Below are 12,760 nucleotides of genomic sequence, written 5' to 3'. Positions count from 1 at the left end.
AACCTGTGTGTGTTATTCACTGTGCCAGGAGCTTTCACTCAGTTTTAATCCTCACAATCCTTTTGTTTTTCTTCCTATGGTTTGTAGTTTTTGAAAGATAGCTAAATCCTACTGAGATTGTTTATACCATGGGAGTCACATGGAGCCTAAGATTATGGTAATGTTATTACAGTTATTCTCACAACGTTTTATTATTTTAAAAATTGAGATATTATACAGTGTGTTGAGTGCACTAATATTAAGTGTACAGCTCGATTAATTTTTTACATATGTATACACTTCTGTAACTACCACCCGGATCAAGACACAGGGTTTCCACCTCCCGTTAGGTTCCCCTGTGTCCCTCCATCCCCCCCAGAGGTAACCATTATTCTAACTTCTGTCACCACTGGTAAGTTTTGCCCAGAGTCCTGCGGGGCTGGACCAGACGCTCGGCTCCCTCCCTAATGGGCATCTGGCGGAGGTTCCAGGGGTCCACGGAGCGACGACTCCATCCTCAGTGACCTGAGCCAGCGCCACCATAAGGCGCTCCGGGGCCCACGCAGGCAGTACCGAGCACGCCACAATGGCTGCCCCGCGCTTTCCGAGCCGGCCTCGCCGCATCCTCCCCACCTTTCCAGCGGGAGCCCCTCCCGTGCGACAGGCAGCCGGGCGTGGCCCTGGGCGCACCCCGCCGGAACGCCAGCGGCCAGGGTGGGGGCGCTCCTGAACCCGGGATGTGGTGCGCGCCCCCATTGGCTGAACTTCCCTCCGCGGGCCGGCCGGCCGGCCGAGAGCCCACCTCCCGGGCCTCTCTCGGCGCCCCCATTGGCACTTCGCGTCCCACCCGCGCCGGCTCCCGCCCCCCTCCCGCCCGGACGGAAACGGGGTTGGGGGGTGGGAGGTCGAAGCCGGGAGGAGGGTGAGCGGTCCTCCTGGTGATGGGGGCACGAGACAGCCAATCAGGCCCCGACGTGGAAAAGAGGCGCCGCGCCAGCCAGTCACATCGCGAGGTCCAGGTCGGGGTCGGCTGACGCGAGCGCGGGCCGCAGCCAATGGGCGTGCCGCTGCTCGTCCGCTCTTTAGCGGCCGGTCGGGGGCGGTGGAAGAGCGAGTGGGGAGAGCGCGACGGCGGCGGAGCCATCGCTGGACGGCCCGGGGGAAAGCGAGGCCCCAGCCTCTGCGTCTAGGTGAGAGGCGGGGGGCGCGGGCCCCTCCTCGCCTGGCCCCGGGCGGCGGCTGCGGGAGCCGGGGCGGCGGGTCAGGCCGAGGCGTGGGGACACCCGCCGCCCCGCCCCAGCCCCACCCTCGGCCACCCAGAGCCGGGGGCGCCCTCTTCGGCCCGGACGGTGTCTGCGCGGCTCGGCCGGGCCGCCGCCCTCGGCAGGGCCGGGACCGCGAGTGGGGACGTAGAGAGGGGCCTGGTTTGCAGCCGCGGAGCCCGGGGGCGCCGCCTGGGGTGTGGAGGCCGCGTCGAGGTGGCGAAGGTGGGGCGGGGTGGTTAACGGCGGAGCGAGCTCGTGTGCCCGAGGGTGGCCGCCAGGGAGGCCTGCGATGGCAGGATTCCGGGTCTGGGGAGGAAATAAGTGATGGGAAAAAGGCGATACTCAGATAAGAGTGCCCGGGGACAAAGTGCGGAGCCGGGGAGTGTGGTTGGCCTCTTGCAAGTAGGCATTGACGGGGGTGGGGGGAAATCAGCTGGGAGTGGAGGGACGAGAGGCTTGGGGTTTGAAGGTTAAGATCTCTGGACAAATGGGGACACGTGGAGCTGGAGTGAGAGGCACCTACTGAAAACGGCGGTGACCGAGAGGAGAAGGTTTCAGGTGAGGTGTGGATGGAGGCTGTTTGACTAGAAGGCGTTAGGTGGCCAGTTAGGAGCAAGTCTACGAAGAGCGAACGAGGTAGTTTTGTCTGTGATAGCCGAAGGGTGTGGACCTTTTATGAGTAAGTGGGCAAGAACAACTGTTCGTTTTGGCTGACACAGGAGAGCCGAATGTCCCAGGTAGGAGTCGGGCAGGTTCTTAGGTTCATTCACTCGTGGTCCAGGGCCGAACAGATTTAACTGACTACTGAGGCTGATCGTCGTCCCTCCCCACCCCTCCTACCACCCTCGGGATAGTTCATCTAATTGTTTTGCCTCAGCAGCAGACAGACGCACCCTCTCAGAAGTAATGACACAAGTATTGTTTGCTTTTGATTGGATGGCAGTGAGGAATCAGTTAATACTTTATATTAAATAAAAAGTAGAATGTGTTGGCTGAAAGACAACATCGGAAGATACAGAAAATCGGCCCTGCAGGGGAGTTTCTCAACTTCCCTTGTTGGGCATGTGTAATGTAGCTTAAAAATGATGCAAGATTTCTTAGAGTAACACAAGTGAGAATTAACATATAAATACAATCCTGTTTTCTAGGCTCAACTATTTTGATGTAGTAGAGTTTATGTATCGTGTTTGTTGGGAAATTTTTCAGCCTTGAGAAGAGTTTTGTAGCTAAATAGTTTGCAAGTTCTTTTCACTTAGAGGAAAGAAACACATAGTATGTGTGTTTCATTGCTACTGCCTTCTTGGAAGTTTTATTTATGGGGTGTGGGTAGAGGTTGGGCCAGAGAAGAAGGAATAGGAAAAAAAAGTGACCACCTGCCAAATTTCCAGTGGATTTAAATGGGAGGAGATATAGGCACAGAGGTATAATTTCTGCCTGAGGGTAGGATGAAAGGGTTGTGAAGAGTTAAGCACTTCTTGAGAAACATAAGATAGTATAGTGTCAAGGACAGAAACCAAAGAGGGCATTTGTTGTGTAGGATGTTTGCTTATTGACTAGATCAGCAAAGCATTATAGCGAATGGATCATTCTTTAGGATGTAGAAATAATTTTGTGGAAGTAATTTCTTGGCAATGCTATTTTCACTGATCACATTTTACCCTTAGTATAACAGAATACCTCAGTGCTGAGATGCTGAGGCTACTGGGAGCAGAGAAGTAATTCAAGTGGTCTGGAGTTAATCAGGGAAGGTTTCCTGGAAGAGGTGAGTTTTGAGTCATTTTTTGAGCGAGGAGTTGGGATATGGGTTATTGGAAGACGTAAGGATGAGGACATGCTATTAGCAACTGTGGACAAGAGTGACAAATTAAAAATTTGGAGAAATTGAAGATTTAAGAGTGTGGAAATTAACTAAGTCTGTTATTGTAGCTTAGTTAATAAATGATGGTTCTGCATGGTGGCTAGGAGAGAAGAATTATAATAGTTGGTGATGGATAGGAGATAGGTAGAAAGGAAAGAACACAGAAATATTTTTTGATAGTTATGATAAGCAAATATGGTGAAAGTAAGTTGGGTTATTAAGAGGTAGATTTAGTCTTCAACCATATATAATAATCAGTGACATTTTCGAGTCCTGTACTAGATTATGTTGATGATAATAGCAAAATTTATTGGGTGCTACTTAGTGCAAGACAGTTTTGAGCTTTCCAAACATCATCTTCCTTTTTCATTATCCCTATTTTATAGATTCAGAAAGATTTAATTTTCCCAGGGTCACCCGTCTAGTAAGTGGCAGGTCAGGACTGACACAGTCAATCAGTAAATGTTAAGAGAGCATCTGCTTCATAAGTGGCTCTGTGTGAAGTGCTGGAGATTCAAAGTTAACAAGCTAATCCAAAGATGAGGCCTGAGCCTTTTTTTTTTTTTTTAAATTTCTGGTGCACATTTTTAATTTTCAAGAGTTCTTTTTTGTTATTTGAATGTTCCTATTCTATTGTATCCTGCTCTTGTTTTATTTTTATTTATTTTTTTATTTTTATTTTTTTGATTGAAGTATTGAGCCATTTTTTTAGATTGTCAGGAGTTAACAGAAGAGAGCCAGTGAAGAAAAAGAAAAAGATTAGTTGGAGAGACTTTTGTAGACACTGAGGCATAAACTGTTAAGGGAAACTTCAAATAGAGTTTTAGGAAAGAGGAAGTGGTCAGCAGCAAAATAGGTAGCTGAGAGAACCAAGATTGAGAAGAACTCCTGAGTTAAGTAAGGAAAAAAGTAACATGAATTTAGTCTCAAGAAAGTTAATCATGTTTAGTGGCAAGTGCTCTATACAAATTTAAAATTTGATATGATCACAGTTATGGTCAAATTCATAGGAAAGAGGTTGCTATGTCCCCTTGTAATAGTTTAAGTCTTTGTCTTATGAGCTCATGAGTGGTTTAAAAATGCTTGTACTTGTTGTGTTTTTCCAAGTTTTAAAAAACGAACATTGTTATTTTCATAATTACTGGAGAAAAATCCTTCAACTGAAGTGAGCTTATAGTGAGGGAATATGTGGGTGGGCTAGTCTGTACTATGTTTGGGGTAGGAGAAAAGATGGTCTTATTTCAGTACCTAATGTACATCATCCACTTTGGTAGGCATGTACCCATCTTGGAAATGGCTGGATTTTTACTGGTGGAAACATCCTGAAACTGTCCTTCCTGAAAAATGGTATTTGCTTAATCTGAGGGATCAGGTTACTAAAGCACCCTGAATCGTGGAGATATGGTTTTGGCTCTCCTGAACATTGTTTTCTTAGAGTATAATAAATGAATTTAAGGTTACAAAAAACAAACCACTCGTACAATTGAGTCGTTTTAATTATGTGTTTTAGCCTTACACCCTTCCCTCTTCCCACACATTGGTTCTATAGTTCCTCTCTTCAGTGGGTTTGTAATGGGCTAAGACAATATGAAAGTGCTGAATTTACATATACCTTATTTAACTTAAACACTTACGATTCGTCATTGTTTTCTGTTCCCAATTAAGAAGAAAAGAGACAAATTTCAAAAAAATAAGCTTTTCTTATCAAATAATTATTTCAAAGCAAACTAGTAGGATTTGCACTAGGATCATTTTAGATATATTCTAATCTCTAAAATGGAGATAGAGGAATCTTGTAAGTCAAGAATAGGACTTAGTTTTTAGTTTAATTTCATTTGGCCCAGAGGGATTGTGAGAGGAAACTTAATATTTCATCTAGGCACTATGCTATGTTCCTTAAATAAATTATCACATTTAATTGTCACACAGTTCTCTAGGTGGAGATCCCATTTTACAGATGAAGAGATTGAGGCTCAGAGAAGTTAGTAACTTTCCAGAGGTCAGGGAGCTAAGTGGCAGAGCTGAGATTCAAACCTTGCTTTGTCTAACTCCTCAACTCATGCATATGAGACAAATGGCACGAAGGACTTGTTTATATTAATACCTACAATTGAAAAAAATGCCACATAGCCTTAGGTATTTAGTGTTTGTTACCTTAGAAGATAGGACTCCTGCTTTGTGTGGTTGTGCCTTGTGACTCGGGCTCTTAAATGAGAGGACTTTAGTGCATTGTGGGTCCTGTGTAGGCTAGGTCTTATAGGGTGCATTATATTACATTTAGAGGTGTATGTTTTCTGTTTTAGTAATTTTTGAAATGAGGATGTATTTTACAGTGTCTGTATTTATTTCAAAGGGTTTATGAAATGGATACTATGTCTTACAGTCACATGTGTCTCAGAATTGAGAAAGTGTGGTACATGCGTGTAGTCTTTTTGTGTAACTGAGAAGTTGTGTGCATTTTCTTACATCTCCCCCTTTTACTTAGCCTATTACTTTCTTTTTTAGTATGGTATAATATAGAATTGAAGTATATATTAATAAGAAAATAGTTATTCTAACTTTAGCTAGTGAATATTATGGTATAGAAGAATATTTTGATGTAGAAAATTCACATGGCACTGTGAATCAGCAGATCTGAGTTTTGATTTTGGTTTTGCTGGCAACTTGATGTGTAACTTGAGGCAAGTCACTTCCCTCTCTGAGCCTTAGTTTCCTCATCTGTAAAGTGGAGTGGGGAGGGGAACTTTTAGGCCTGTCTAGCTTGAACTGTATTTCCTCTTTCTAATTAAAAACATAGATGTCCTAGATTCCTTTGTTAAAAACTATATTTATTGCTTTTTACTATTTTTTCTTTCTTTTATCTCTCTGTCTTCCCTCCCTACCCCTTTTTTCCATGAATCCTTGAGGATACTGTCAGATTCTTAGTTTATTAGAGAAGGTGAATTATTTTTGATATCCTACATTTACCAAGACAGAATATCTGAGAAAGTAGGTACCTAGTAAATAGTTAACAAATGAATAAATATTTTATCTGAGTTAATAAAAGAATCATTTAGATAAAATACCATCAAAAAGCTGTCGAAGTTTCATTGAAAGGTAGTTCTGTGTAAAGAATGAAATGTGTTTAGTAAATTTATTTGCTCTCTACTGGGAAGATGTACAAAGAAGTAAACTACTGGATCTGTCCTTAAGAAGTTCTCTGTTCTAGTAGGAGAGGCAAAGTTCTTTAAACTGTATTATGGAAAATTGCCAACATAAAAAATACAGTGATACACATATCACCAACTTTTTTAAGTTATCAACTTGTGCTCAATCTTGTTTGATCTGTATGTCTACCCACTTCCCGCCGTTTTTTATTTTGAAGCAAATCCTTAGACATTTTTACCAATTATTACCATTGTGAAAGAGAAAGCCACAGGCCCAAAATGGCGTCACTTGTGCTAAAGCCTATGATACTAAACCTAGATTTCATACCTATCCTAATTGCAGTTACCCAGAAATGTAATCTTACTCAGCCAATCTGGAATTTTCTAGTCAGTACCAATGAGGTAATCTGTCATGTGGGCCCTATGGGCCCTCTCTGTCCTCCTCAGAGGAAGACGAGGCAATCTGCGTGATAAAACCCTTTCTGGTCCATTCTCCCTAAAGAGAAGATCTCCTGGCTCAAAATAATCTTTTCTTTTGCTAATAACTTCCTTGCCCCACCCTCCTTCCTATAAAAACCTTCCATTTTGTATAACTCCTCTGGGAGTATCTTTGCTTGCTAGATGAAATGCTGCCTAATTCATGAATAGTTGAATAAAGTCAATTAGATCTTCGAATTTACTCGGTGGAATTTTGTTTTTAACACCATGCAGCATGATAAGTGTCACAATAGACATGCTAATCTAAGTGAAGTGGAAATTTGTTCATATGAATATTATTTTGATATTTGTATATTATACTGTCCTGGGCAAGAGAAACTAGATATAATAATCTATAGGGCAGGGATAATGTAATTGATGAGACTGAACATACATATATAAAACAAAGTAGCAACGCGAGATCCTGTGCCAGAATTGGCCACAGAGATTCTAAGCAGGAAATGACATTTCTGAATGAAAGGATTTAGGAGGTGAGATGAGGATGATCACATGGAGAAAGCATGCAGTTAGAAAAATCTAACTTCAGCTTCATAGGATAAATTATATCTAAATCTATATCTCTCTATCTTTTAGACCCCTTCCAGATGTAATTGACGTACTGTAGATCTTATATCAATACTTGAAAAAAGCCAGTTGCTGTATTACAAATTAGGACACACTACTTTGTGAATAGGACACGTTGTGTCCGTGGTGAATAATTTGACACATTCCATTAAAAAGGCTTATAAATATGTTAGTTCCACGTATATTAATGGGTCCATTTTGTCTAGAATGTTTGTGTGTGCCATAAGCTTTTAAGTATAAGTCATTTTGAGATTTTAAATGGTGGTATATGTGTGTTTGTTTATGTGTGTGTGTGTTTAACTGTTAAGCACTTGACAATTTTAAGATTACTTTGAAATATCTAGTTTACATCATTCTTGTCTTTGGAATTCTTGCCAAAAATATTGGCATAACATTCACATGAGAAATCCTTCTTGAGGGCCGGCCCTGTGGCTTAGCAGTTAAGTGCGCGCGCTCCGCTGCTGGCGGCCTGGGTTCGGATCCCGGCCGCGCACCGACGCACCGCTTCTCCGGCCATGCTGAGGCCGAGTCCCACATACAGCAACTAGAAGGATGTGCAGCTATGACATACAACTGTCTGCTGGGGCTTTGGGGGGAAAAAATAAATAAATAAAATCTTTAAAAAAAAAGAAATCCTTCTTGAATTTAAGGAATTCTTACCGTTATGTCTTATTTTGGAATATTGATTTAAATACTTTGAAGTATTAACTGAGAAATAAATCTTAAAATATATCCCATAATGCAGAGATTCTTAGTCAAAGGTCATGAACTTCTTTGAGCATCTCCTCAGAGCTTTGTGCCATCTCCTCAGAAAAATACACATACACACTTAGATTTTCATGTAATTTCAGGGGGTTAATGAGGCTCTCAGAACCCATTCATATATCCTTGGAGTTCTATGGATTCTAGTTTAATAACCCATTCTTTAATGTATAGGCAGAAAGCATACTGCTAAAATTCAACTCAAATTTATTTGTGTGTACTCCTCACCTTTTACAAACAAATGTTTTTCATTATTGAGTGACAAAATTATAAAACTCATTATGCAGATGCCTAATTAAAAAAATAGACCAATTCTTAATTAGATTCTTGGGGAAAAACAAACTGTAGCCAGTTTAATAAATATGTAGGAATGATTTTACCAAAGATTTTGGAATAAGTGTATGATACTTCATATAATGGCTGCTATCCATCCTGAATTAACAGGAAGTAGAATATATGACTTAAGAATGAATAAATGGGGCCGGCCCCGTGGCTTAGCGGTTGAGTGCGTGCGCTCCGCTGCTGGCGGCCCGGGTTCGGATCCTGGGCGCGCACTGACGCACTGCTTCTCCTGCCATGCTGAGGCCACGTCCCACATACAGCAACTAGAAGGATGTGCAGCTATGACATACAACTATCTACTGGGGCTTTAGGGGGAAAAAAAAAAAAGAATGCATAAATGCCACTTTTGCAGAGGTAAAGGAAAAAACTTCTTTGACCTATCTTGCCCTGATATAGTTAAGATCTGTGGAGTGTTAACCTAAAAATAAAGAGCCAAAATGAGAGGCAGAGAGGCGTTTTTTGGGGATCAAAGGTTTGGCAATTTGGAGAGCACAGATTCAGGTAGAAACCCAAATAGTGTCCCAGTTACAGGAGGAGGGGCTCAGGGTTTTTGTGGGAAAAAGGGAGGAAGATGAGATAAGTTGCATTAAAGAAGAGTTCATTGGTGCCAGATGAGGTAAGGCTAAATTTGTACTTCATTGGTTGGTTAGTAATTTGATCATCAGCAAAGTTCAGTTTCATCAGTTCTTACAAACAGTATCTTCTTGTCTTTACTGACTTCATAGAATATTGGCGGTTTGGTCCAGTTTGGAAGATAAAGAAAACAAGATGTGCAAGGCAATTCCTCAGAAATGGCTGCTCTCGCTCTATTTTAATATGGCTCCACTCATGTCATCTTTCACAAGAGGAAAAGATCTGTTAAAGTATTTTGAGGTTCACATTTGTGTTAAAATAACTCCTAGATGTGGGACAGGGGCTTACAAAAGTATATTGGGCTCATAAAGGATTGATTCTCAGTGGAGCCCTGTGATCATAAGTATTTATCATCCATCTAGTTTGAAGGATGGTCTTAATAAGTTTCTTAGAAATATGTGGTTTTAAAAACCTGTGAATTGCACCTAAAATGTAGTCATAATAATGATTATTATCATAAGCAGAGCCCTCAGGAGATAGGAACAGATGAATTAGCTGCTAATGGGACATTTGACTCTGCAGAGCAGTGCATAGGCTGTTAGAATATCAGTGAATATTAGGTGTATTGCTTTAAAGTGATAACCTGTGTGACCCGGTGGAGTTAATAATTTTCTGAGTATCTTATGTACTGCTAGGAAACAACTTATTCTACTGCACAGTAATAGACATACAGACTTTGAGAGCTAGAAGAGGATTTAACCATCAGTGATTTGGCCTCCCCTTCAATGAATTTTACAAATGATCAGAGTAGTTAATTGACTTGCCCATGGTCAGGTGTTGGGTGGCAGTCCCAACAGTGTAATTATTCATTACCTGATTTTTGATAAGTCTGTTGTGCTTATTTATTTTGGCTGTCTATTCTTTCTGGATCTCAGTTTCTGGAGAAGGAAGTATCTTAACGATAGAATTTTTAGCATTGTGACTTTGATTCTCAGTTGATAAATTGACTAAGAATTCCCTGAATTTTTATACTCTAATGTTTTTACTTTGCTATACGTGTTCTTACCCCATCTTTAGCACAATAACCCATGATTCCAAAGCTCATTGGAGTAGGCTTCTTTGGAGCTTAAGTTAGTTTCACAGCTGGAAGCAGATACTAAGAATTCAAAAAGTCATCAAACACTTCTCTCATGTTTTCTGTACCTTTCTGGGCTGATCCCTGCCTGTCAGCATTTAGTTGCAAGCTGTGTCTATGAACCTTGCGAAGTTTTAAAGATAAACCAGGAAAAGGTTTTTTTAGAGGAGGTATTGTTATGGGATTTAGTGGATTTAAGACATTCCTGAAAGCTTCCCACTCAAAACTAGAGACTGGAGGGATCATTGACATCCAAGTTCAGATAAGTTATTATTACTTCCATGAGGGCCCTTATTCCAACTCCTTATGCCGCGTTTGGTTGGTGTCGACCTGGGGGCCAGGGAGAAGACCTGCCTCTATATTAGTGACCCCATAACCAGAGTAAGGACCGTTAGAACAGTGACCGTCAAGCTATTTTAATCATGGCCCTTTAGCTGGGTCATTCTTTAGTTCAGTAATTTCCACCTTCCAGTGGAATAATAACTTAATTGTTAAGGTACAAGCATTTTTTAGGGAGAGGGATTTTCTACAGCAATTGTTACAGAACCAGCTTCGTTTTGCCCACTGCACGAATTGCCAGTCACCAAGACAGACAAGTTTGCAGCAGAGAAAGGGTTTATTTACAAGGCAGTCAAGTGAGGAGACCAGAGAACAAATCTCAAATCCATCTCCCCGAAAATGGGGATTAGGGATATTTATGGGATAAATGGGGCAGGGTGGTCTGAAGTGTTGGGATAGATGATTAAGAAGTAGGAAAAGTGAAGTAATTGATGATCTGTGCAAGCGAAGTCAAGCTTCATGGCTCTTCATAGGACACATCTTCACAAAATGGTGGCATTAGCATAATCTGAGGGTGGAGTTTTCAGCCTCCTGATGTCAAAGGGTTACCCTTCTGTCATCTGCGCAGGCCCAGTTGATGAGTCAGTGGTGAACTGGCCTGAACTGGAGAAGAAGTTGACTCTCAGTTCCTGAAAAACTTAAGTGCCTGTTACCATGGTGGCCCAAGTGCCAGAGATGTTCTCTATAGGGTGGGCTTTAGTAATGGTTATCTAACTACTTTTGCAAACAGACAACTAATTGAGTATAGTTAAAGCAAGTTGGAACCTGGTTTCCCAGTTAGGAATATGGATGGTTCCTAATTGAATCACAAAAAGTATACTTAAAGTCTAGTCTAGTTAGAAAACTGTAGGCCTCAAATCCTGGTGATGCAATTGTGTAATACATTCTGCAGGTTCAGTAAAACAACTAAAACTAAAATGATAATAATGAAACTCATCTGATGGTAATTTTTAATTAAGAAGTAAGAATAATGATAATTGAAAACAATGACCAGCTAAAGACAACACAAATTCACTGACAGCGAGTGTCCCTCTCGAAAATTACAGAATTCCAGCTTTTGAGTGTGCACATATGGTAGGAGCTTTGCAGCATTGTGAGTTGCAGCAACCAGAGTTTTCAATTGTATACGGATTGAAGTCTTTGGTACATTCTACTAACATGCTCATTTTTGCAATCTTCATAACTGGCTTAGTAGTTTATTCATAAGCAGCCTTATGCACCAAGGGAAGGTCATGCTTTCTAAATCATTTGTATTTGTAGTCCATGGGAGGTTTGGCCCATTTTTGGACAATTACCTTAGAAAGTAGTGAGCTTTTCAGGAGCATTGTTTCCCTAGCAGTGTTGGGAAATTTCTGAAGGGCTGGGCTTAAGTAGAATTCAATGGGTTTCTTTACCTTAGGACATTTTGTAGTTTTTGATATGCTAATGTACTTTGTGGATGCTGGTTGGGGATAAAGTATAGTTTCCCAGACCCATTTACCATGATTTGGAAAATGCTGCCTTGGAGGACCGGAGCCTGTTTTTAGGTTCTGCCTTGAGAACAGGTTCAGAAGGTGCATAAGAAAGTGACTAGAGGGGCAGGCTCCGTGGCTTAGCGGTTAAGTGTGCGAGCTCTGATGCTGGCGGCCCGGGTTCGGATCCCGGGCGCGCCCCAAGGCACCACTTCTCCGTCCAACGCGAGGCCGAGTCCCACGTACAGCAACTAGAAGGATGTGAACCTATGACATACAACTATCTACTGGGGCTTTGGGGGGAAAAAAATGAATAAATAAAATCTTTAAAAAAAAAAAAAAAAAGAAAGTGACTAGAGAAACAGAGAGGAAATAAAACAGGAACTTCAAAGCACTTTTCTGCTAAGTGTTGCAAGTCATTTGCTGTAATAATCAGACGAGTCTAAACTGCTTCTAAACGGAGTCTAAATTGCTTCTATGACCAGTGGAATACCTGATTCTACCAACTTGTTTTGAAAGATACTAATCTTCATGAATAGGCTTTGGTGGTTTTAAATTGGACTGCACAAGATACATAATTAGTAATCTGCCTGAGTCAATTTTTGGGTAAACTTGTATGTAGTCTACATGTAGTGTTCAGGGTAAACATGGTACATTTTCCTGTTAACATCAGTTTTACTGAGTAATTTGAAATATTTTTATATTAATCTTTAGATATATTATGATGTAAAATGCACAACTTAGATAAATTTTTAAGCAAAACAGGATACTTCAGTTTCTTCGGTTGTGTTGGAAATGTTCAAGAAGCCCTGTCTTTGGTAGTACACTTAAAATATTATTTTACTTTT

General features: G+C 41.4%; 1 protein-coding gene across 4 annotated transcripts in view; it reads left to right on the top strand.

Moving 5' to 3' along the window:
- The first annotated feature begins 1,057 nt into the window (after window positions 1–1,057).
- FAR1 (fatty acyl-CoA reductase 1) overlaps window positions 1,058–12,760 on the top strand; it is a 74,828-nt gene continuing 63,125 nt past the window's right edge. For 2 of the 4 annotated variants that reach the window (XM_087433178.1, XM_004418456.3), the window contains exon 1: window positions 1,058–1,169. The gene's annotated coding sequence lies outside the window, so the exon portion shown is untranslated. Of the gene's footprint in view, window positions 1,170–1,445; window positions 1,467–2,908; window positions 3,007–12,760 lie in introns of those variants that run through there. The other 2 variants (XM_087433181.1, XM_087433179.1) reach the window with 2 other exon arrangements.

Source organism: Ceratotherium simum, chromosome 7, assembly GCF_057802395.1.
Source record: "Ceratotherium simum simum isolate JZ-2026a chromosome 7, ASM5780239v1, whole genome shotgun sequence".
Classification (NCBI taxonomy): Eukaryota; Metazoa; Chordata; class Mammalia; order Perissodactyla; family Rhinocerotidae; genus Ceratotherium; species Ceratotherium simum.
The sequence above is the reverse complement of the archived record's forward strand: the minus strand, read 5'-3'. Positions and strand labels throughout refer to the sequence as shown.